We start from the raw sequence: 22,211 nt of genomic DNA, 5'->3' as shown, positions 1-22,211 counted from the left end.
TTAGTGTTTTTGAAAAAATTTAAATAAATACTAAACTCTAAGTTAAAAATTTGTAAATGTATATATAATACAAAACAAAATAAATAAAAATTAATACGTACCCTGCAAAAAATCAGTAAAAAAGTTGAAAACATCTCTTTGTGCATCCAAAATATAATAACAAATCCTTCCTGACTAGATTAAATTGTGTTATTTGAGTAATATTAAGCCTAAACTTGTAAAATAAAAGGGTAAAACTTGACGAAACACACTTCATGTGTACAAAATATAATTCAAAACACATTTAAATTGTGTTATTTGAGTAAACTTGGAAAAATCTCTCTCTCTCTCTCTCTCTCTCTCTGTGTGTGTGTGTGTGTGTGTGTGTGTGTGTGTGTGTGTGTGTGTGTGTATGTGTGTGTGTGTGTGAGAGAGTGCGTGTGTGTCCAAAATGTAATAAAAATGGTGCCTGAATAATATAAATAGTGTCATTTGAGTAAATATTAGGCTAAACTTGTAAAATAAACAAATAAAAGTTGAGAACACACACTTTGTGTGTCGAAAATGTAACTAAAAATCTTTCCTGAACAGATAGAATTATGTTATTTGAGTAATAATAAGCCTAAACTTGTGAAATAAACAGATAGAAGTTGAGAACACACACTTTGTGTGTCGAAAATGCGACTAAAAGTCTTTCCTGAACAGATTGAATTGTATTATTTTGGTAATAATAAGCCTAAACTTGTGAAATAAACAGATAGAAGTTGAGATCACACACTCTGTGTGTCAAAAATGCGACTAAAAATCTTTCCTGAACAGATTGAATTGTATTATTTTGGTAAAAATTAACATAAAGTTGTAAAATAATAAGTTAAAAATTGAAAAATGTTTTTTGTGAGTGCAAAATTTAATAAAAAAATGTTGCCTGAATAGTACAAATAGTGTTATTTTGGAAAAAAATTAACATAAAATTGTAAAATAATAAGTTAAAAGTTGAAAAAATGTCTTTGCGAGTTAAAAATTTAATAAAAAATGTTGCCTGAATAGTACAAATAGTGTTATTTTGGTAAAAAAATTAACATAAAATTGTAAAATAATAAGTTAAAAATTGAAAAATGTTTTTCGTGAGTGCAAAATTTAATAAAAAATGTTGCTTGAATAGTACAAATAGTGTTATTTTGGTAAAAAATTAACATAAAGTTGTAAAATAATAAGTTAAAAGTTGAAAAATGTCTTTGTGAGTGCAAAATTTAATAAAAATTGTTGCCTGAATAGTACAAATAGTGTTATTTTGGTAAAAAAATTAACATAAAATTGTAAAATAATAAGTTAAAAGTTGAAAAAATGTCTTTGCGAGTCCAACATTTAATAAAAAATGTTGCCTGAATAGTATAAATAGTGTTATTTTGGTAAAAATACATAAAAACTTGTAAAAGATTTGACATAAAGTCAAAGTTTGGTAAAAAAATAAACTCAATGTTATGTTAAATAGCACACAGTAACATAAATTTACTACCTAAATCAATAATCAAAGGGTCCTAGATTTGTTACCCCGTGATAAAAGCAAATAGTGAAAACTGTAGGCCCAGTCCCTGATAGCTCTCCCTTCTTCCTAGTACAGATAATAAACCCTTACGCTTCGTTCTCCTTGTTCAAATTAAAGTTCTCGCTCCAATCTAGTTCGGTATCCAAAAATTATTTTTTCTTGTGTTCTGGGCAAACTTGGCTTACTTAGACAAAAACCTGTTCTGACATGCAAGCGTTCTAGCCCCAAACCCGCGCTAAAGCGTCCTGTGCCTTGGGGCAACCCTGAGCGGAATATTAATTGGCGGCGGAAACCGCATAGCTTCAGAGATTTGACCCTTGCTGTGCATTTCCAGACATCCTTTGTTGTCTGGTTGAATCCCTCCCCTGGCCTACAGTATTGCATAGCTTTCCCCTGTTCTTGCGTACTGGTTAACCTTGAAAAAACCGGTTCTGAAAACCTACCGACGCGTTCTCTGATTGGTGAATCAGATTCCTTCTTTGTTCTGACGTTGTGACGTCATTTGACCTTGAACGCACACTCCCTAAATTCCTTTCTCCTCTACCTGCGCGGAATATTAATTCATTCTCTCTGTCTACCTTCACCGCCGAGTCGAGATTCGGAGACAGTATTCTGTCTGGCGTGTGAAACCACCGTCTTTCATACCATAATAACATACATTAAAACATAGTACTAATTAATAACGTTACATATCGCGGGTTCGAGTACCGGGACCGTCTTCTTTCGTACCATTACCACCTTTCATAGCGGTTCATAAACCGTAAACTCTTATTTTCAATACTATAAACATTAATATTAACATTTTATACATTACATACTTTGCAGTAATGAATATAAAAACATATGCATAGCGTTTAGTACCTCTAATTACCTTCTATATACATATTTTTCATAAAATAAATAAATATATATTCATAAAAAGTTATAAACATGCAAATACATAAATGTAAAGTATTCTAAGTACGTGCAAATGAATTCTAAGTACATGCGAATTAGTTCTAAGTACGTGCAAATTAGTTATAAGTACGTGCAAATGAATTGCGAATATTAAATAGCGATTGACGTTATCGCGTTCCGATACTACTAAAATATTTCATAATAACAATTTTTTACCTTCGTTTCAAAAGTTGTTTAAAGACAAACATGCTAACCAGGGGTCATTCTAACGGGAGTTTAGTTTACATTTACCACTTTGGTCTTACCAGAGTTCTTTAATTCTTTGAAAATTTTTTTGTTTTCCTCAAAATTTCGGGAGGGGTGTTGCCTCATCAGCTCCCCTTTACTTTGCGTAGGTGTTTGAGATAGACCACATTTTGTAAGAATGTCCCTCCTTCTTGAAAATGACACTAAACTTTAAATTAGGGCTGAGCCGGCGGTATCGGCATCGGTGAGTATCGGTTGACTTTCTTTTACCGATACCATCCGATACCAAAGATTTTCAGTGGCTAGAAGAGCGGCAAAGGCAACAGCTTGTCTCAACATTTGTCCTTTCTAAAAGTTCGTTCACCCTTCCTTGTGACAGATTGGGAGACCAGGGCAAGAAGTTCCATAGATTTTCATAGAAACACTGGATCATAAACCCCTACCATCCTGAGAAGCAGATGGCAAGATCAAAGTCATGGACAAGTGAAAGCTGAACCCAAATGTGGCCATGCATGTAACTGCTTAGTTAACGCTGTGGGAAATAAACCATTCATTGCCAATGGGCCTGGTCAAAGCACACTATTGTAGGTTCCAGCACCCACGTTGTTTACATTAAATTGCAAGTTAATTTTCATCTTAAACTCAGAAATCATGTCTGAACATGATAATTGAATAATCAGTGCTGTAAAAGTAAGATTTTTGAAAAGACGATCGTCAATAACAGAAAAGATATCGGAACTCAAAAAGCTTTAAAATTTGCACAGTACTTGTTTACGTCACTTGCAATTTTCACAATTTAAGTGATCTATTGTTGAGAATCCGGTAAAGAATAATACATAATAATTTCGCGGGACTGTACTTTTATTTTTATAGTTGTTTTCAATAACTGACTATCATGGTCGTAAGATAGGTGGATGTTTTTAAACCCCAGCCGCACTAATGCCGGGTCAGGTAGTTGCGGAGTTCTTGGAAAAGAGGGATGAAGGTCACTGTTCAATGTGACGTCAGCGGCGTAGAGCATGATGGGAAATCTGGCCAAAACCATGGGCCGGCAAGCGGGCAAGTCATGGCAAGCGTGAAGAGATTATCCGATATGCCATCTGGTGAGATTTTCAGGAACCACTCCTCGAAGGACACTTCGCTGTGTTGAAGCCGTTTAAAGCATCAAGAACATGCAAAAAAGTAATGTCTACTGTTCAGTTTTTTGCTCTAAATTGTTTTGTGGGTCAGGACCATCCCGTGGAATCAACAAAATAAAATTTGTAAATAAATCAGGGAAAACAGAACTGATTGGCATAACTAGGGTTACCAGACGTCCGGTTTTTCCCGGACATATCCTACATTTTAGCCTTATGTCTGGCGTCCGGGAGGAATTTGGAAAATATCATAAATGTCCTACATTTTGAGCGTCACATAATATTAATTAGGAATATACGTGAGAGAAAAAAATCATACAAATTACAAGTCTAGGGACTGCGCTTCCTAACTCAATAGTGAAATTTATTTTGATTCAGTCATTGCCCAAAAACAAAAAAGTTTATCCTGCTATTAAACAAACGGGAAAACGGAAGCAATTAATGAATAAAGTTTTGGGACCACTTTCTGATAACGTCACTGTTCAATGCCTGAGCAGAATTTCTTGCCTTATGGTTTATACTGATGGAACAAAGTGTTGCCCATTCTTATTCAATATTCAATATAATTTGATTGTAAAGCAGGGGCATAGAGAACAAAGTTATTCAGGGTGTTTGCCAGTCAATATAGTCATGGAAGTCAATAAATAGTAAAGAAATCAACAAACAGGTCAAGAAGTCAATAAAAAGGCAATAAATTATTCTTGTGGTCAAGAATTCTTCCTATTATGACTGATTGATTGATTTAGTTTATTTTACTTAACTTTTTTCTGTCCCTTTGGCTAATCGCGAAGATGAATGGTGGTAAGATGAAGGGACAGTCACAAACATATAGGGACAACCGACACAAGCCCCACATGAGATTATACTGGCTGAGAGGGTGAGAGTCCAGACGCCAAAGCCTCGCTTGTCTGCCAAACACAGTTCAGGATGCATTTATACGAAAAAGCAGATCTAATTCTCTTCTTAAATTCAACTTCAGTTTTTATTTTAACTGGCCCCTTGGTAGGGGTTTTCATTAAATAAATAGTTATTTTGTTAATTACTGATTTCCAACTTTACCTAAGTAGGGGTCGAATAAATAAACCTTAAGAAAAACGGAAAAAAAGGTCTAGAAAAGTCCAGAAAAAGTCAAGAATTCTGGATGTGTTATTTTGGTAAACTACCCAAGATGAAACTTCTGGGACCATTTTAAATTACGGTAATTGCTGAATATTTCTTTGCCATTACAGGTTATAATTCAATTATTGAGGGAGTACTTTCATTACCATCAGCACAACAGACTCACGAGAGAAATTATTTTTCATAAAGTCTGTAAAATGTATGGCATAATTTCAAAGACTTTGACTGTCCACTCTAACATAAATATAGTTTGACTAAACCTGAAATTTTGATAAAAATTGTCTTCTCTGAGAAGTAGGCTACTTAAATCATGTAGTAACAGGTGCATTGATTAGTATGATTGCAAGGTTTGAAATTTTTGTACTTAAAAATACATGAAGAATTCATTTCTTTAAAACTGAAAAGTGTCATTTTTCAACTACTTTCTAACGTGTTCTATAGATATATATTATTTATTGAGAATGTTTTGTGTCCTACATTTTGACTTAATGTCCAAAATTTGGGACAGTATGTCCTACATTTTCCTTACAGCGATCTGGTAATCCTAGGCATAACTGAAATGCGGCAAGGAAATTACGAAGAATGCACGAGTTTGTTCACTTTATTTTCCGAAAGATGATTTTATTACCATGAAAGTAAGTTTTAAATTGTTCTTTATGAATAAAACATTTTTTTCGAAAACAATGTATTAAAACCCCTCAGCTCTACAGCCCATGGCTTACCTACCGACTGCTGGTCTCCCTCCCACACTGTTCCGTCGTCACCTGTTATAGCGTGGAGGTCTCAGACCCGTATTGGGGTGACGGGTGATCAGCCCGACGAACCCCCAGCCGTTATTGTAGGTCTTCTTGACCAGGTTTCGCTCACTCACTCGGAGCTCCCCAATTTCCTCACGATGGTGGGTTGCCACCGGCCCTATACGTAGGCCGAATAAATTCCGACCAGAGCCGGATTCGAACCTACGCCGTCCCGCAGCGAACGGTCTCAAGACGAGTGAACGCCGCCTTAACCCGCTCGACTACGGAGGAGGAGTATTTGGAACAGGTGCAAGTCGATTATGTGCGAAGATGAAAATAGTTTGAGAATTAATTAATGTCTGTAATCGTAAAGGTAAGTCAGAAAAAGGAAATTGACATGCTAATGTTGCTGTTACATTCAGTAAGTTAATTTTCAGTGAAGACTGAAGATAGCCTCAATGATATTGTTGTTGTTATTATTATCCTGTATTGTTATTAAACCAACCTGTCTTTGGGGAAAGAATTGGAACGACATGTTTACATCTTTCTCCTGCTCAAGCTTTGCAATACAGGTGAATTGCTTCATTTTCTAATCATTTCTGAGCCCCCCCCCCCCCCCGTTACAACCGAGGTGCAGATGAAACAGCACTGCTTTGAAGAACCCGTGCGATAACATTAGTTTCGTCTGCGTTTTCTGTGTTATTTTTGCCTATCATAATTAAATGCTTCGCTCTCAGCACAGCTTCACCTTCGTTATAGTTCCTGCGATTCACATAGCATTCGCAATTTTTAAAAATATCGCGTAATTTAAACGATCCTTCCATACCAGCAATGACAACACGCTGCTATTACGTACTACTATTCTATGCTACTACTGAATGTAAACAAACATTTATCCTACATAGAGAGTCGTCGTCGCCTTCTAATCAAGGGGTCCCGGGTTCGATACCCGGTGGAGGCACAAGTGGTTCGGATCCCACTTTAAACTGTAGGTCCAGTCCCGATTAGCCTTACTGTGCATAAAGTGGACTTAAAACACCAAATCAATCAATCAATCAATCAATTAATCCTACATAGAGCGGCCATATTGGAGGCGACACTAGCGCTCAAGTGGTAATTTTAATCGCGAATATTCATTGGCGTGAAGCGAAACAAAATGACCCAATGTTTATTAGCATTCTTCTAATAAAGACCTAAATGCTCTCGTAGTTAGGTTAGGTTCTGTTAGCATTAAAATAATATCGCTAAATGCTTTCTAAAAGAAAAGTTTCTAAATTACCTGTACATTCATTCCCACTAATAATAAACTTGCATTTGTCTCGTCTTCGTAGACGAATTACGTGGCAGGAGCAAATTTGACGCTTATTCTTACCATATAATAGCTATGTTCTTACTGCTGACACGCGCGTGGCAGCAGACTCTGCCTTCTAAATACGCAAACGGCTCAGCCAAGATGAGAAAGTCTCTCTGGTGCTGCTGTCCTGTGATCAACTTGTTTGTTCGAGGGTTGGGTCGGGTGGGAGGCAGTGGCGGCTGGCCAAGTGCAACAAGTGCAGATGTTTTCACCTAATTTTGAAATTAATATTGACATTTTTCATTTCCTTGTTAAATTAAACTATTTCACAGCAGAACGCACACGATAATACTCAAATAATACGCCGCTCGGCGCTACGCACGTGAAGAGTTCGTCGTAGCTTAAACAAACCAAGAGCAGACGCCGCCAGGTTGCGGAAGACTTTAGCCGGTTGTCATGGCAACGGTGACGTCACCTACCGTTGGAATTGAATGGGTGTCGCCATCTACGTGCAGCAGTTCTCTCGTCAACAGAAAACATTGCATCCAGTGGTTGTGGCAAAATCGTTGCGTTCTCGCGAGATCTTGTTCCGCGTGTGTGTTTCGCGTTTCCTATCGTGTGTTGTGTTCATGTGTTGAGCTGTGGTTTGTACAATGAACTCAGTAAATGACTTAGTGTGTAATTTGTTGCAGACACCATTTTCCAGATGGACGGATGAAGACAAAAAAGACGTTTTAAATTGTGGGGGGGCCACTGACACTTACTATTTGTTTTTCATTGCCTATAAATGTACTTCTTCACCTGTTATTTTAGGCACGAGCCGCTACTGGTGGGAGGTGGGGGGTTAGCAAGGACTGCTCGACTTCTGACACCCTTTCAATGTTGCCAAACTTACATAGGACGAAAGGTCATTGAGTACGAGTGCGTCTGTTGTGTATGTTGTTTGTACCGAAATAAAGGGCAAAACCGTACATAGTGAGAGCAGAGGTGATTTCCGATGTTGTTAAATTTTTTGACAACGAAGCAAGAGAAGGATGTTACACGTTTCCGGTCAATCAAGCTACAAAGCGTGCGGCGGCTGCAGTTCGAATGTCGGACACTTTCATAAAGAAAATTAGAAAGGAAGAAAATTCCGGGGGGAAATTTACGACACCAGGGAAGCACAGGTCTGCCGAAAAGCGTAGAATTGTTGTGGACGACTTTGACAAGTGTTTAATTCGAAGAACTATTGGTAATTTTTATACGATTGAACATGAAGTGCCAACAGTAAAAAAAGTGCTTTCGAAATTAAGGAAAGAAAGAAATTTTCGGGGTAGTCGTGAAACTCTTCGCAACATCATTTGCAATGACTTAGGATTTCGTTTCCGAAAGTGCAAAAACGTGAGAAGTGCTTTGGTGGAAAGGAGTGACATCGTGTCCAATCGAACAAGTTTTCTGAGGGCATTGATGCGAAATGAGAAGAGTGACGTGAAAATGCCAGTTATATACTTAGATGAAACATGGATCCACGAGAACTACACGGTGAAAAAGTGTTGGCAGGGTGAAGGCAGTGTACATGGTGCTTTATCAAATACCAGTGTTGGAAGAAGGGTGATCATCCTTCACGCCGGGAGTGAAAACGGTTTCGTACCAAACTGTCTACTTATGTTCAAAGCTAAACAGAAAACCGGAGATTATCATGGAGAAATGAATGCTGAAAATTTTGAACGATGGTTTGAAAGTCAATTATTACCAAATATTCCCTCCAACAGCATTATCGTCATGGACAATGCGCCTTACCATTCTGCTCAAGTCAACAAACCTCCCACAATAGGCAGCACTAAAGCTGCAATGCAGGACTGGTTGAAAGACAATTCAATTGAATTTTCAGATAACCTTCGAAAGGCTGAATTATATCAGCTAATCAAAACCAACAAAAGCCCCCGCAATATCGGGTCGACACTCTTGCAGCAGAAAACAGCCACACCGTTCTTCGTCTTCCACCTTATCATTGCGATCTAAACCCTATTGAGTATGTTTGGGGTATAATAAAGGGTCGTATTGCATCAAAAAATGTGGATCGTAATTTGGGCAGAGTACTGTAAGTTGCAAGAGAAGAATTTCAGAACTTTCCCAAAGAAGAATGGAAAAGGTCTTGCGAAAAAGTAAAGGCGAAACAAGAGGAATATTGGGTCCAGGACGGAATTATTGAAGTAGAAGTTGACAAGTTGGTAATCGAAGACTGCTCGGAGGATGAAAGTCACATTAGAGCGGTGAGGATTCGGATTCAGACGAGAATGGTTCGGATTCAGACGAGAGTGGAAGTGCCATTGAGGTTGATAATGACAGTCAGGTGAATGTTAGTGACGAGTCGGATTTGGGTTGCACTCCGCTGTAAATGGTAAGTTTACAAAAAAAAAAAATTCTTTAATAATTCTTGCAGCTTTCCTGCCTGCAAATATTGAAGAGGTTTTCTCGGGCAATCATCCTAGTGATTTCCGGAAAGGATTCCGAGCTTTCGAGAGCTAACGTCACTCACATCTTAAGGGATTAACTTCAATTCCTGAAGATGAGAATGATGTTAGCTCTCGAAAGCCTATCCGGAAATCACCTTCTTGATTGCCCGAGAAAACCTCTTCAAAAAATTCTTTCTTTTTAAAATGTAAGCTGTGTGTATGTTACCCCCACACCCCCTATACGCCTTCATGGCGTGGTGCTATGCACAGGGGAACACTTTTACTTTTTTTAAGCTGTGTGTATGTTTGACGGGTTATTTATTTACATAAATATTGTTTATGCGAACCTTCCCCCCTAATTTATCTTAAGTTAGCACCTCTGGCCTGGTCCGCCCCAATCGCCGCCACTGTCTCTAAGGATATAATTATAATTAATAATTAAATTGAAGATAAAATCTATTTCTTAGATGGTAATATTTACTATCGCATAGTAAGAATCACAATCATTACAATAGATTTTATTGTTATTAATTATTTAAATCGGGAATAGTCACAAACGCTATCCATTCTTCTTCAACCACTGACCGCGCCACCCTGAACGTCGCGTCATGGTCGCGTTTTGCGGCAGGTCCGCCAGATTCCATATGTCAGAGAACAGCTGTGAGGCAACGTGGCAACAGCGTGCCATTTGAGAGCAGAGGAAGAGAAGGATTTCCCCCATATTCTGTTCTGCTGCCGTGGGACAGAAACAAGTGAGGGTGGATTTTAGGCCGCGTCCGAATCGGCAGCAGATGTCACCTAGAGCACCGTTCCATCCGGGGACTCAGCCAACCTCCGTTGTCCGAATTCGCGGCAGACGTGGAGTCGGAGGGGAGAGCCGAGAGGCGCGACAGATGCACGCTTGAACTCGCTGTGACCCTGCGCTTGGCAACCATATTCCAACTTTCACTTTGTACAGACAACATTTACTGAATAGACGATGTAAAACTCAGTGATACTTTAACATTTTATCGATAACACTAAATGCAGAAAAATTGTAAATGATGAAATAGCATGTTACATTAGTAGTAAATAGGTGGAAATCATTGTGATGTTTGTTTGGCGCCTGCCTTCTGCTTCCGTACGGTGCGCCTGCGCCCCAGAACGCGGTGGGTGACGTTCGGGCTGACACCTGGCGATAAAAGTGACAACCGTACTGCAAGGGGCCATGTAGATTCGGACGATTTGGACGTCACTTCGACGGCACGCGAGAGCAACGGGAGAGAACGGGGCGGAGCGCTTGCCAATCCGGACACGGCCTTAGTTCGCATATTTTCCGAGGGGTTTTCTCTTTTTAATTTTAAAAAAAGAAGAAAATCCCACGACCGCAATGGATAAGTACTGTGGCAAGTCGTGGGTCTCACTTATCGCATAACAATTGAGCAATCGAAAAAAAGCTTTTTTATTTTTAATCTAAATGCCTACGTTGTTAGATTAGGCTAGCTATGTTTAGTTCTCTTAGCCTAAATAATATTTTTTTTGTATTTATGCTAATGGAACCTTACCTAACAGGCCTAACCTAACCTCGCAACAATTTTTTATCTGACGTCAGAACACAAGGTAGCAAGACTGTTGTGCGAAGAGCTAGACCCAAACGCGTCGATTGTCAGACATGTGCACAGACTATTTGAAGGATAATGGGCGAGTCTTATCAGATCAGATGTTATTGTATTTATGTTTAAAGTTTGTGTGTTTTCTTCTGAGAATGTGATATTTATTGCAGAGTAGAAATTTTGAAATGGTAAGAACTGTGAATAAAGTTCGGCAATCTAAATGTCACATACGTATATCGCTGAAGTTCAAAATTGTCTTACTCCGGTCAGTGTTTGATTTAGAACATACAGACCAAAACTTTACAAACCATCTTACATATTTTCGAAATTATAGGAGAAAATTTACTTGCTACAGAAGCAACTAACATGCTACAAAAAACCTATGTGTAAAGCAAAAATATTGCATTAAAAATCCTCATTTGATGTGGTTTCGTTATTGTAGTTGATGTTTGTTTTTTGCAGTCAAAATTTATTGGAGGAACATAATTTTTTAAATAATTTTACGTATTACCGCTTTGTTATGTAAAATAAGGTATATCATTGTTCCCAAATTAATTGAAGTTAGTTAGTTGTGTAATAATTATCGCGGATGAAGTGGTTCATCTTGTTGCCTGTCTTATCACTGAAATAAATGCACTTCATATTGCTCCTACAATAACAAAACCACGCCATTAAACCATAATATAAACATAGTATATTTGAAAGGTTAATTTGTTATACCAATGGAATACATGGGTAACATTATCGTATGAGGGAAACGGATTTCTTCATAATTTACAGGAGAAAGTACTTACGGAAATCATTTTCTTTAGCGTTGTGGAAGTTCCTGAATGTAGACTTGATCCATTTTAATGTAAATACGTGTTGTTTTCTGCGAAAATCTCTATGTGACACGCTGTTTCTGCTCCCGCCATTTGCTTTCTGCACGAGAGTGCAATGTTCCGTGTGTTAAGATGATGCAACCCCGTAGCCAGTGTTTCAGCCTTGCCGTGTTTTCTCTAGAACATGACGTGTCGAATATTTTTTTTTTTAACTATGCTTGTGCCTAACCTTACGAAGAATTATTTTTGGGGCTAACGTGAATGGTTTTTGGGGCTAACGTCAATGGTTTGTGAGGCTAACGTCAATGGTTTGCGACGTATTAGCATAATTTCAAATCCGGGCACGAAAGTAGATATTTTCCGGTGAACGAGGTTGCAACACTGCATAAATCGACAAAACACTCTCAGAACACCCCCTAAACCAGTATGCTATCATGGCCATAATGTGTTACAGATTCGAAACAACAAGTAACAGTAAGTACTCGTAAATAGAAGAAATAGACATTATCTTAGTTAGAAATGCATTATTTCACCGTAAGAAATGTTCCACATTTGAAAATAACACGTTAGCAATGTACAGAAGTCCGAAATATATGATTCGTAGGTGTTTCCCTCATACGATAATAGTACCGAATACATGATTTACAAATTCTCAATTAACATGATGCACTGCAATTGAAAATTTCTCACTTGGAACAGGGTTTTGTATGTTTTAAAACAATTTAAACTTGCTAAACATACATCTTTTTTATATTTACGAAAGTGTTAAATGTTTTGGTATAATTTAACAATACAGGGAATTTCTCCAATTTGTTTGAAATTTCGGATACTTACTAATTTGGGTCTCCTAATCACGAATCTGCACTTAAAATTTGGCGCTCACGTATAGAAATTCCTGAATTATGGCTAGCCCCATGGACCATTGGCGCTAGCCCCACGAGCCATTGGCACGTGGTTAGGTTAGGAAACATAGTTAAATTTTAGGGTCGTAGTAATATCAGGAATATATATATTTCGTTCTTTAAGTATTCGAAATGGAAAATCTTGCGATAAATAATGAGCAATTGTACATTGTTGGTTGCCATGACTGACCCTCTCATTTTGCAAGTTTGACACGTGAGCGCCAAATTTTATCTTCAGATTCGTGATTAGGAGCCCTAATTTAGTGAGTGTGCCGAATTTCAAACAAAATGGAGAAATTCCCGGTATTGTAAAATCGCCCCAATGTTTTAAACAATTTTGCTTCAATTGCACATTTTCTGAATGAAACTTTTTTGGGCATGAGATTACAATACCGGACCACTCTCCAATTTCTATAAAGTTTCGTCTACTTTCTAATTTCGGTGTCCTGATGATGTATCTGTAGTTCATATTTGGCTGTCACTTGTTAAAATTGTATATTTACGTGTAGAACTTGTAAAATAACCTTGCGATTTACCATGGCGATTGTCCCAACACAGCAATTCAGAACCATCTTTCTTTCGCAATTCGTTAATGGTCTTCCTTTACGCACAATAATCTTGCTGACGTCAGGCGAGGAATGCCTACGAGGTTAGGTTAGGTTCCATTAGCATAAATACAAAGAAAAATGAATATTTTAGCTAAGAGAACTATACCTTGTCTTGCCTGTTGATTTCTACATGTTTGGAAAATGGCATCTTCCGTGGAGCTATTGTTCTTATCGTAGGGTTACATTACGTTAAGAAAACTTAGTTTTTTCTCGATTTCCATACTTGACTGCCAATTATTACATGCAGATTCGTGATTAGGAGTTCACATTTAGTGAGTAGGCGAAATTTCATAGAAATTTGAGAGTGGTCCGGTATTATAAACTCGTTCCCTTTTTTGTGTGTGTTAATTCCAAAACATTCATTGAAATATGGTGTACATCAGTATGCATTCTAAGATCAACGTCAGGCCCGTAGTTAGAATTGATCTCCAGGGGGGGGCTTTGTAAACCAAGTCCGTTTTTAAAAAAAAATATTAAATGAAGGTAAGTTGTGTGGGGGGGAACTCGTTCATTTAAATGAAGGTAAATTATGCGTGTGGGGGGGGGGCACTCATTCATTTATAAATATCATATACTACACAAATGCTACATTTTTCTACATCTTTTAAAACATCTCTTGAAGTGTTAATTGGCTGATACTGAAATTATCCCTTACACACCCCATACTATTTTAGATGATACAGATATGTATATCACACACAAAAATCGCACAATATTTAATTACAGTGCCTACAGTATATTCCACCCCCGGCCGAAGCAATTAAACTTACATCAAAGTCACAGATTTCTGTCTAAACGGGAGGTTGCAACAGGGGCAGTGAAGGTACAGATATATAAGCTCCACTTTCTGAAGTCTAGAGAATATTCTAAATACTTGCAGCTACTTCTGCTCATAAACAAAATGAGCGAATGTAATAGATACTGTTCATATTCTGTTGATGTATCCTTAATGTTGTGTTGTCTACATTTTCACTCTTCACTGCAAACAAAGTATGCAAAATAACTAACTAACTCTCTAGCCTTCTTAAGCCCGAAGGTTCATGGCTGCAGCAACACAGGCCTTCCATCTGTCCCTATCTTGTGCAAGATCTATATACTCTTTTCCATCCCTACCGATTTCCCTTAGGTCCATCTCGACGTTGTCCCTCCATCTTCGTCTTGGCCTTCCTACAGGTCTCTTACCATCAGGTTTCCCAACAAGAATCCTGTAAACTCCTCTTTCCTCTCCCATTCGTGCCACATGGCCTGCCCACCTAAGTCTTCTTGATTTAATTATTCTAATAGTATCTGGACATGAATACAAATTATGTAGTTCTAAATTATGTAACCTTCTCCACTCACCTGTCTCCTCATCCCTTTTAGGTCCAAATATTTTCCTAAGGATCCTATTTTCAAATACTCTCAATTTATGTTCCTCTTTCAATGTAAGGGACCAAGTTTCACATCCATATAATACTACAGGCAAAATTACTGTTTTGTATATTTTAACTTTTAGTTTCTTAGATATTAAACGAGAAGACAAAAGTTTATGAAGAGAGAAGTAACATGCATTTCCTGAATTAAGCCTACTTTTTATTTCCTCTTTAATATAATTTTCATTTGTTAATATTACTCCTAAGTATTTGAATTTGGAAACTGTTTCAAACGAGTTGTTATCAATAATTAGATTTTGATTATTACCTAACACTTGGTTTTGGCCTGTAAGCATATATTTAGTTTTCTCTTTGTTAACTTCCAAACCTATCTCTTTAGCAGTTTTGAAAAATATTTTAGCATTATTCTTAATTGTATTCACATCATCCCCCAGTAAGTCTACATCATCTGCATATGCTAACAACTGAGTCACACCATTTAATTTTTTAGTTTCTTTTACCTTCCTAACAGCATATTCTAAGGCAAAATTAAAGAGCAATGGAGATAATGCATCTCCTTGTTTTAACCCATCATGAATTGTAAATTTGTCAGACATATTAATACCCACACGAATTTTACTTTCTGTTTCACTGGTGCATATTTTTATCATACTAACAAGCTTCTTAGGTATTCCAAACTCTACTAATATATTATATAATTTATCTCTTTTGACCGAATCATATGCTTTTTTGAAATCAATGAATAGCTGATGGACATTTTGATTATATTCCCACTTTTTTTCAAGTGTCTGTCTGATGTGAAAAATTTGATCTGTAGTTGATCTGTTACGTTTAAATCCACATTGATAATCACCTATAATTTCATTAGCATATGGGGTTAGTCTTGTTAAAAGAATGTTAGATAATATTTTATATGTTGTTGAGAGTAGAGAAATTCCACGGTAATTATTGCAGTTCATTTTATCACCTTTTTTAAACACAGGAACAATTATGGATTCTTTCCACTGTTGAGGGATTTCTTCTTTATTCCATATTAAACAAATTAATTTATGAATTTGACATATTAATGAATTTCCACCATATTTAATTAACTCAGCTGGTATTAAATCAATGCCAGGTGCTTTGTTATTCTTTAGCCTTTTAATAGCATCTTTAACTTCAGTCAAGTTAGGTTCTGGAACTAAAGGTTCTGCTGTGTGTACTTCATTCACTTCTAATTTATCTCCTACATGGACATTTAAAAGGTCATTAAAGTAGTTCTTCCATCTGTTTAGAATATCGCTTGGGTCAGCTAGAAAATCACCGTCTTTATCTTTTATCAAGTTTACTTTAGGTTGCCATCCCTTTCTAAACTCATTTACACCTTTATATAAATCTCTGATATTTTTATTTTTGCTGTTTGTTTCAATTTCGTTAAATTTGCTTTTCAAGTAATCTCTTTTTTTACTTCTAAACGTGCGGTTAACTTCTCGCTTTATTCTATTATAATTGTTTAGATTTGTATCATCAGAGTTATTTAACCACCTAAGTCTAGCCTGATTTCTTATTTCTATTAGATTATGACATTCATTATCAAACCATGGCTTACTTTTTCTCGGTTTATGGTATCCTATACTTTCTTTAGCTGCTGATTCTATTGCATTACGTATGTGCTCCCAATTCTTATTTACGTCTGTTTCATTTATATTTTCATCATCATTTAAATCCTGCAAAACATCAAATGTATTTGACAGTTTAATTTGGTAATCTTTCTTAATTCTTTCATCAGTAAACTTTCCTGTATCAAATTTTAGAACTTTTAGATTTTGTTGGTTATGATTTATCACTGAGAGTCTTTCTCTTAACCTTTTGAGTCCCAAGGCCATTTTCACAAGTAAGCCTCTCGGTCCCGAGCCGATTTTGAGTAAAATGCAGAGTTTCAATTAAATGAGTGTAGATCGGAGACTAATTGCCCTAGAGAGATGAGTGATATACCGTTGTACGCGGAATGAACCAGAGATTCAGACTATATGAAATTTATGCAAATTCGGCATTATATGGAGGGGGAAAGGGGGGAAATCCCCTGAAAATACTTTTTTAAAAATGGGGTTTCACCCCCCCCCCCCCCGAAGAAAAGGATTTGAAAAGTTCAAAATGCACATAGAAATTATCGCTGGCATGTAAGGAACACAAAAATATTTGCATTATTATCATATGACCAATGTAACTTGAGTTGTACATCCCAAAAAGGAATGGTCGGCACACCACTGATTCAAGCTTCAAAATGCAGCGGTACCTTGAAATGACTTTAGCTCAGAGACTATTTGCCCTGGAGATATGAACTATATACCGTTGTACGCAGAATGAATCACAGATTCAGACGATATATAATTTATGCACCTTCGGCGTATATATGGAGGGGGAAAGGGGGGAAATCCCCTGAAAATACTTTTTTAAAAAATGGAGTTTTGCCCCCCTCCGCCCCCCCGAAAAAAACAATATGAAAAGTTCAAAATGCACATAGAAATGGCATGTAAGGAACACAAAGATATATGTGCATCATTGTATTATGACCAATGTACCGCCAAAAGGAATGGTGGGCACGCCACTGATTCAAGCTTCAAAATGTAGCGGTACCTTGAAATGACTATAGCTCAGAAACTAAATGCCCTAGAGATATGAAAGATATACCGTTGTACGCAGAATGAATCAGACGATATATAATATATGCACATTAGGCGTACATATGGAGGGGTAAAGGGGGGAAATCCCCTCAAAAATACTTTTCTTAAAAAAATTGCGTTTCCCCCCGCATCCCCCCCAAAAAATTTCAAAATGCACAAAATGCAAAATTTATGCAAATTTGGCGTATATATGGAGGGGGAAGGGAGAAAAACTCCAAAAATTATTTTTAAAAATTGTTGAAATGTTTGAAATTTATATTTTCCCTTGAAAACAGAAGTCCCTTTTCCCGCCTTTTCACCTCCATTTTCATGAAGAAAAAATAAGGTGCAAGAAACATTTCTGTTAAATACATGTGTTAGGAACAATATAAAAGAAAAAAATCGAAATTCTAGCCAAAAATAGAAAAGTTATAACGTAAAAACTACGACCTTGACACAGCGTCTCGATCGAGATGCTTGGGACCGTGAGGGTTACAGTTGGGTATCTCGTTCGAGACGCTTGGGATCCAAAAGGTTAATTTAGCAATTACTAAATAATGGTCACTGGCACAGTCAGCACCTCTATGTGTACGAATGTCAATTATACTAGTATGCCTTCTCTTATCAATGAGAATATGATCTATCTGATTATGAGTTTTACCATCTGGAGAAGACCAGGTATATTTATGGATATCTTTATGTTTAAAAGTGGTACTTTTCACAATTAAATTCTTTGAGGTTGCAAAAGTAATCAATCTTATACCATTATCATTACTTAATTCATGAAGACTTTCTTTACCAATTGTGGGTTTAAATGTCTCTTCTTTGCCAATCTGTGCATTACAGTCACCTAACAGAATTTTCATATCATACTGAGAAAATTTATCAAAGACCTGTTCTAACTCTGTATAAAAATCATCTTTAGTATTATCATCTTTATCTTCCGTTGGCGCATGTATGTTTATTAAAATAATTTTACACCACCTACCCTGTAAAACTGCATATGATATCCTATCATTAATAAATTCTACTGTTTTAAGAGCTGAGATAATTCTATTATTTATGAAAAAGCCTGTTCCAAAATTATGATTTTCAGTACCACCATAGAAAAAAGTATAATTTTTAGTTTTACAATTCCCTTCTCCTGGCCACCTAACTTCCTGGACAGCTACTACATCTAATTTATACTTGACTATCTCATTAACTGTACACTGAAATGCCCCAGGCCGGTAAAGGCTCAGAACATTCCAGGTGCCTAATTTAATATCCTTATTCCTAACGTAGATCTTATCCTTAGTCCAGGGACCTCCCAAAGTAGTCCCCACCCGGAGATCCGAACGGGGGACTATTTTACCTCCGGAATATTTTACCTTGGGAACATCCATGGCCTTATATTGCTGATTCTTGACATGGCTTTTAACAGTGCAGAGTTGTCAGCTCTACGCCTAACCCCCAATATGAATGGAGGAACTACTACAGAAGACAAACACAAACACATTAGACAGCATAACTACTACACAAGACATACACAAACACATCACAACTATAACACAATATATGCAAAGTATGCAAAATAGTTTACCTAATGTCAAGGGGGGCTGAGCCCCCCCTGGACCCTGCCTGGCTACGGGCCTGGCTGGCGTATATCACCATTACTGTAGTGTTCAAAAGTTCTGTTCATTTGTAAGAATTTTGAAATGATTTGACATTGTGATTAAAAATACATACCTTGATAATAATTATGAAAATGTATCATTAAAGGAACAACAGTAAGGAAAGGATCTCAAGTACTCCATGCTTCATTGTTAAGAAAAGTTAAATACTGGGTAACAGTGCGATCTCCGCCGGATGGATTTCTTCATTTTTACAGAAGAAACTACTTACAGAAATGAGTTTCTGTAGCATTCTGAAACTTCGTGGAGGTATTTTTTTCCATCGTGGAATCTATTTGACCGAGAATTCATGTATTTTTCAAGAAAAGTATCTCTCCGACGCACAATGACCATTGCTTCATCTACTTGAGCTGAATTTTCCATATGTTTCATGATGTAACCCCCTGTCAGTGTTTCCAACCACGCCGTTGTTTTGCAAGAAGTGAAGGTGATTTTTTTTTCAGAACTGTATCACATTGTTGTATGAACAACATTTTAACTATGCTTGCCTAACCTAACCTTGCCGGAAATGGTTCGTGGCGCTATCCGTGAATGTTTTTTGGAGCTATATGCATCAATGGTTTGTCCGGCTATTCAGGTATTTTTCGGTTACGAAGGTTGGGAACACTGCATACCCACATGATGCACGATGCGACTCAAGCTGTACCCACCATATTGTATGTTACAGAAGCGAAAAAACGAAGAACAATAATTACTGTTAATGTAAAAAATTGAAATTATTTTCGTGAAAAAAGCAAAATGCCACCTTAAAGAATCTTTCGCAATGCAGAATAGGTAAGTACGAATGTTAAAAATGACGAAATAAACAAGTGAGAGGTGTTCGGTGGAGATCGCACTGGTACCAAATACTGGTGTAGGCTTACATGTATAACACAAAATAAAAAAAAAATCCATGCATCAAGGAAACTAATTCTCTTAGAACATTCCGATGCAGTTTTGGCTCCAACTGTCCTTTGCCATTTTTATCATTTTTTGACTGCAGTCATAAACCTTTCCCAGTCAGCCAACTTAAAAACAAACACACAAAAAGAATCTCATCACCATGATGAGGCATCTACCGTGGTTGTTTGAACAGCTCAATGAACTCTGTACTCATGTGCAAGTTTTCATTGAAACAGTGATGTGCTTGGTACAGAGGAGAATTTCCCTGTTCATAGGAAAATTCTACATTGGGAACAATGGTTTCACAACATTGATAGGTAAAGTTGCATGAAGACTGGCTGCCTTCATTGCACACACTGCCTTCTTTGCATTAGCTAACCTTGTGACTTCATCAAAAGAGGAGTGCAAGGTTGCCAAGTCTTAAAAGATCTGGTTGTCAACTCCATCATCATCATAATGAAATGAACAATTTGATGCATACTTTACAATCAACGTTTCTTCTGTATTTTAATCTATATACCTCGGGTTTCATAGATATCCTAGAATATTCACCCTTGGTATACATGTGTCATGTGAGAAAGGGGTTACTTCATCTTCTCAAAGCACATTTTATGCTCTGGTATGAGGGTCACTATTTATATTTTGAGCCTTGGCAACACTGATTGACGTTAGGTGCGATTTGACGTTTGCACGGAATCGTCTGGCATTATTGACCATAACGTACTTCATATGTTTTGTCAATAGCTTGATTTGTGTTGTTTATGTTGCCTTGGAGATTGCGCGACAACAATAAAATGGAATTAACTCGTGAACATTTTCGGGGTGTAAGGGGTACCTTCCACGTAGACGCCCAAAAGTCAACCTCACTTCCACGTAGTGCACCCTGGACTAAAGACTAACGAGGCTCTGGCGACTGGCACTATGGCCAGTATAATTTTGTGTGTGTTGTCCTGTTTTTTGTCCTTGTGTGTGCTGAGTGCCCATTTACAGCCTCAGCTTTTAACATAAGTCAGAACATTTTAAGATTTTTAATTATTCAACGTTAGAGTTGTTATTTGTAATGATAAGGGGCTGGCCCCCGTATAATGTGACGGGAGCAAAATAGCCTAAGTGCTGACGCTCCCAAAATTTTAACTTCAAATTCAAATTCAAATTCGTGAACATTTTCGTGCGATGATTTTTTTAATGATTTTCGACGTGGATCATCAAGACAAGAGTGCATCGATCAACTTACTTCCACATTTGGCGATGAAGCCCCATCCTTTGCCACTGTGAAACGCTGGTATAACGAATTTAATCATGGCCGTCATTCGCTCGCCGACGAGATTCGCGAAGGTCATCCAAAATCAGTTGTTGTTCAAGAAAACATTGATGCTGTGCAAAACCTAATACTGCAAGATCGTCATGTGACATACTGTGAGATTGAGGCAACCATAGGCATTAGTTCCACTAGCATATGTAAAATATTACATGATCATTTAGCTGTGAGAAAGGTATGTTCTCGTTGGATCCCACACAATTTGACAAAAAATCAAAAAGACGCTTGCGTCAATTGGTGCAAACAAATGCTCAATAAATACAATCGTGGTGCTTCAAAAGACATATATAAGATTGTAACAGGTGACGAATCATGGATATATGCATATGAGCCGGAACATAAACAGCAGTCGACTGTATGGGTGTTTCAAGATGAATCCAATCCAACAAAAGTTGTTCGCACTCGAAGCACATCGAAACAAATGGTCATCTGTTTTTTCGGGAAAACTGGTCATGTGGAAACTGTGCCTTTAGAGGAACGTAGAACGGTCAACTGTGAATGGTACACAACAATTTGTTTGCCAGAGGTCTTCGGTCAAATACGGAAAACAAACAAACACCGTCGGATCATTCTTCATCAAGTCAATGCCAGCTGTCACACATCTCGTCTAACAACCGACTTTATGAACAGTCAAAAAATCGAATTGATGGGTCATCTGCCGTACAGTCCTGATTTGGCACCCAGTGACTTCTTCTTGTTCCCGAATGTCAAGAATAAATTGTGTGAACAACGATTTTCGTCGGCGGAAGATGCCATTGATGCGTTCAAAAACCATATTATGGAGGTGTCTCAAGAAGATTGGAAAAACTGCTTTGACAAATGGTTCGAACGAATGCAAAAGTGTATTGACCATAAAGGAGAATACTTCGAAAAACAATAAAGCAGTTTTCAATGCCAAATTCCTGTTTTTTCATTGTTAGGCTCAAAATATAAATAGTGACCCTCGTATGTTAATTGGGATTGGACCTACATTTCAAAGTGGCATCTGTAAAAGTTTGCTGGAGCCAATGA

General features: G+C 37.3%; 1 protein-coding gene across 1 annotated transcript in view; it reads left to right on the top strand.

The window, feature by feature from the left end:
* Diap2 (Death-associated inhibitor of apoptosis 2) overlaps positions 1-22,211 on the top strand; it is a 328,461-nt gene that overhangs the window by 252,745 nt on the left and 53,505 nt on the right. Inside the window, exon 2 of the mRNA XM_083123774.1 lies at positions 11,062-11,169. The gene's annotated coding sequence lies outside the window, so the exon portion shown is untranslated. The remainder of the gene's footprint in view (positions 1-11,061; positions 11,170-22,211) is intronic.

The sequence above is a fragment of the Lepisma saccharinum genome, chromosome 6 (assembly GCF_977018435.1).
Source record: "Lepisma saccharinum chromosome 6, izLepSacc3.1, whole genome shotgun sequence".
NCBI lineage: Eukaryota > Metazoa > Arthropoda > Insecta > Zygentoma > Lepismatidae > Lepisma > Lepisma saccharinum.
Note: the sequence above shows the minus strand (reverse complement) of the source record. Positions and strands in the feature narration are given on the sequence as shown.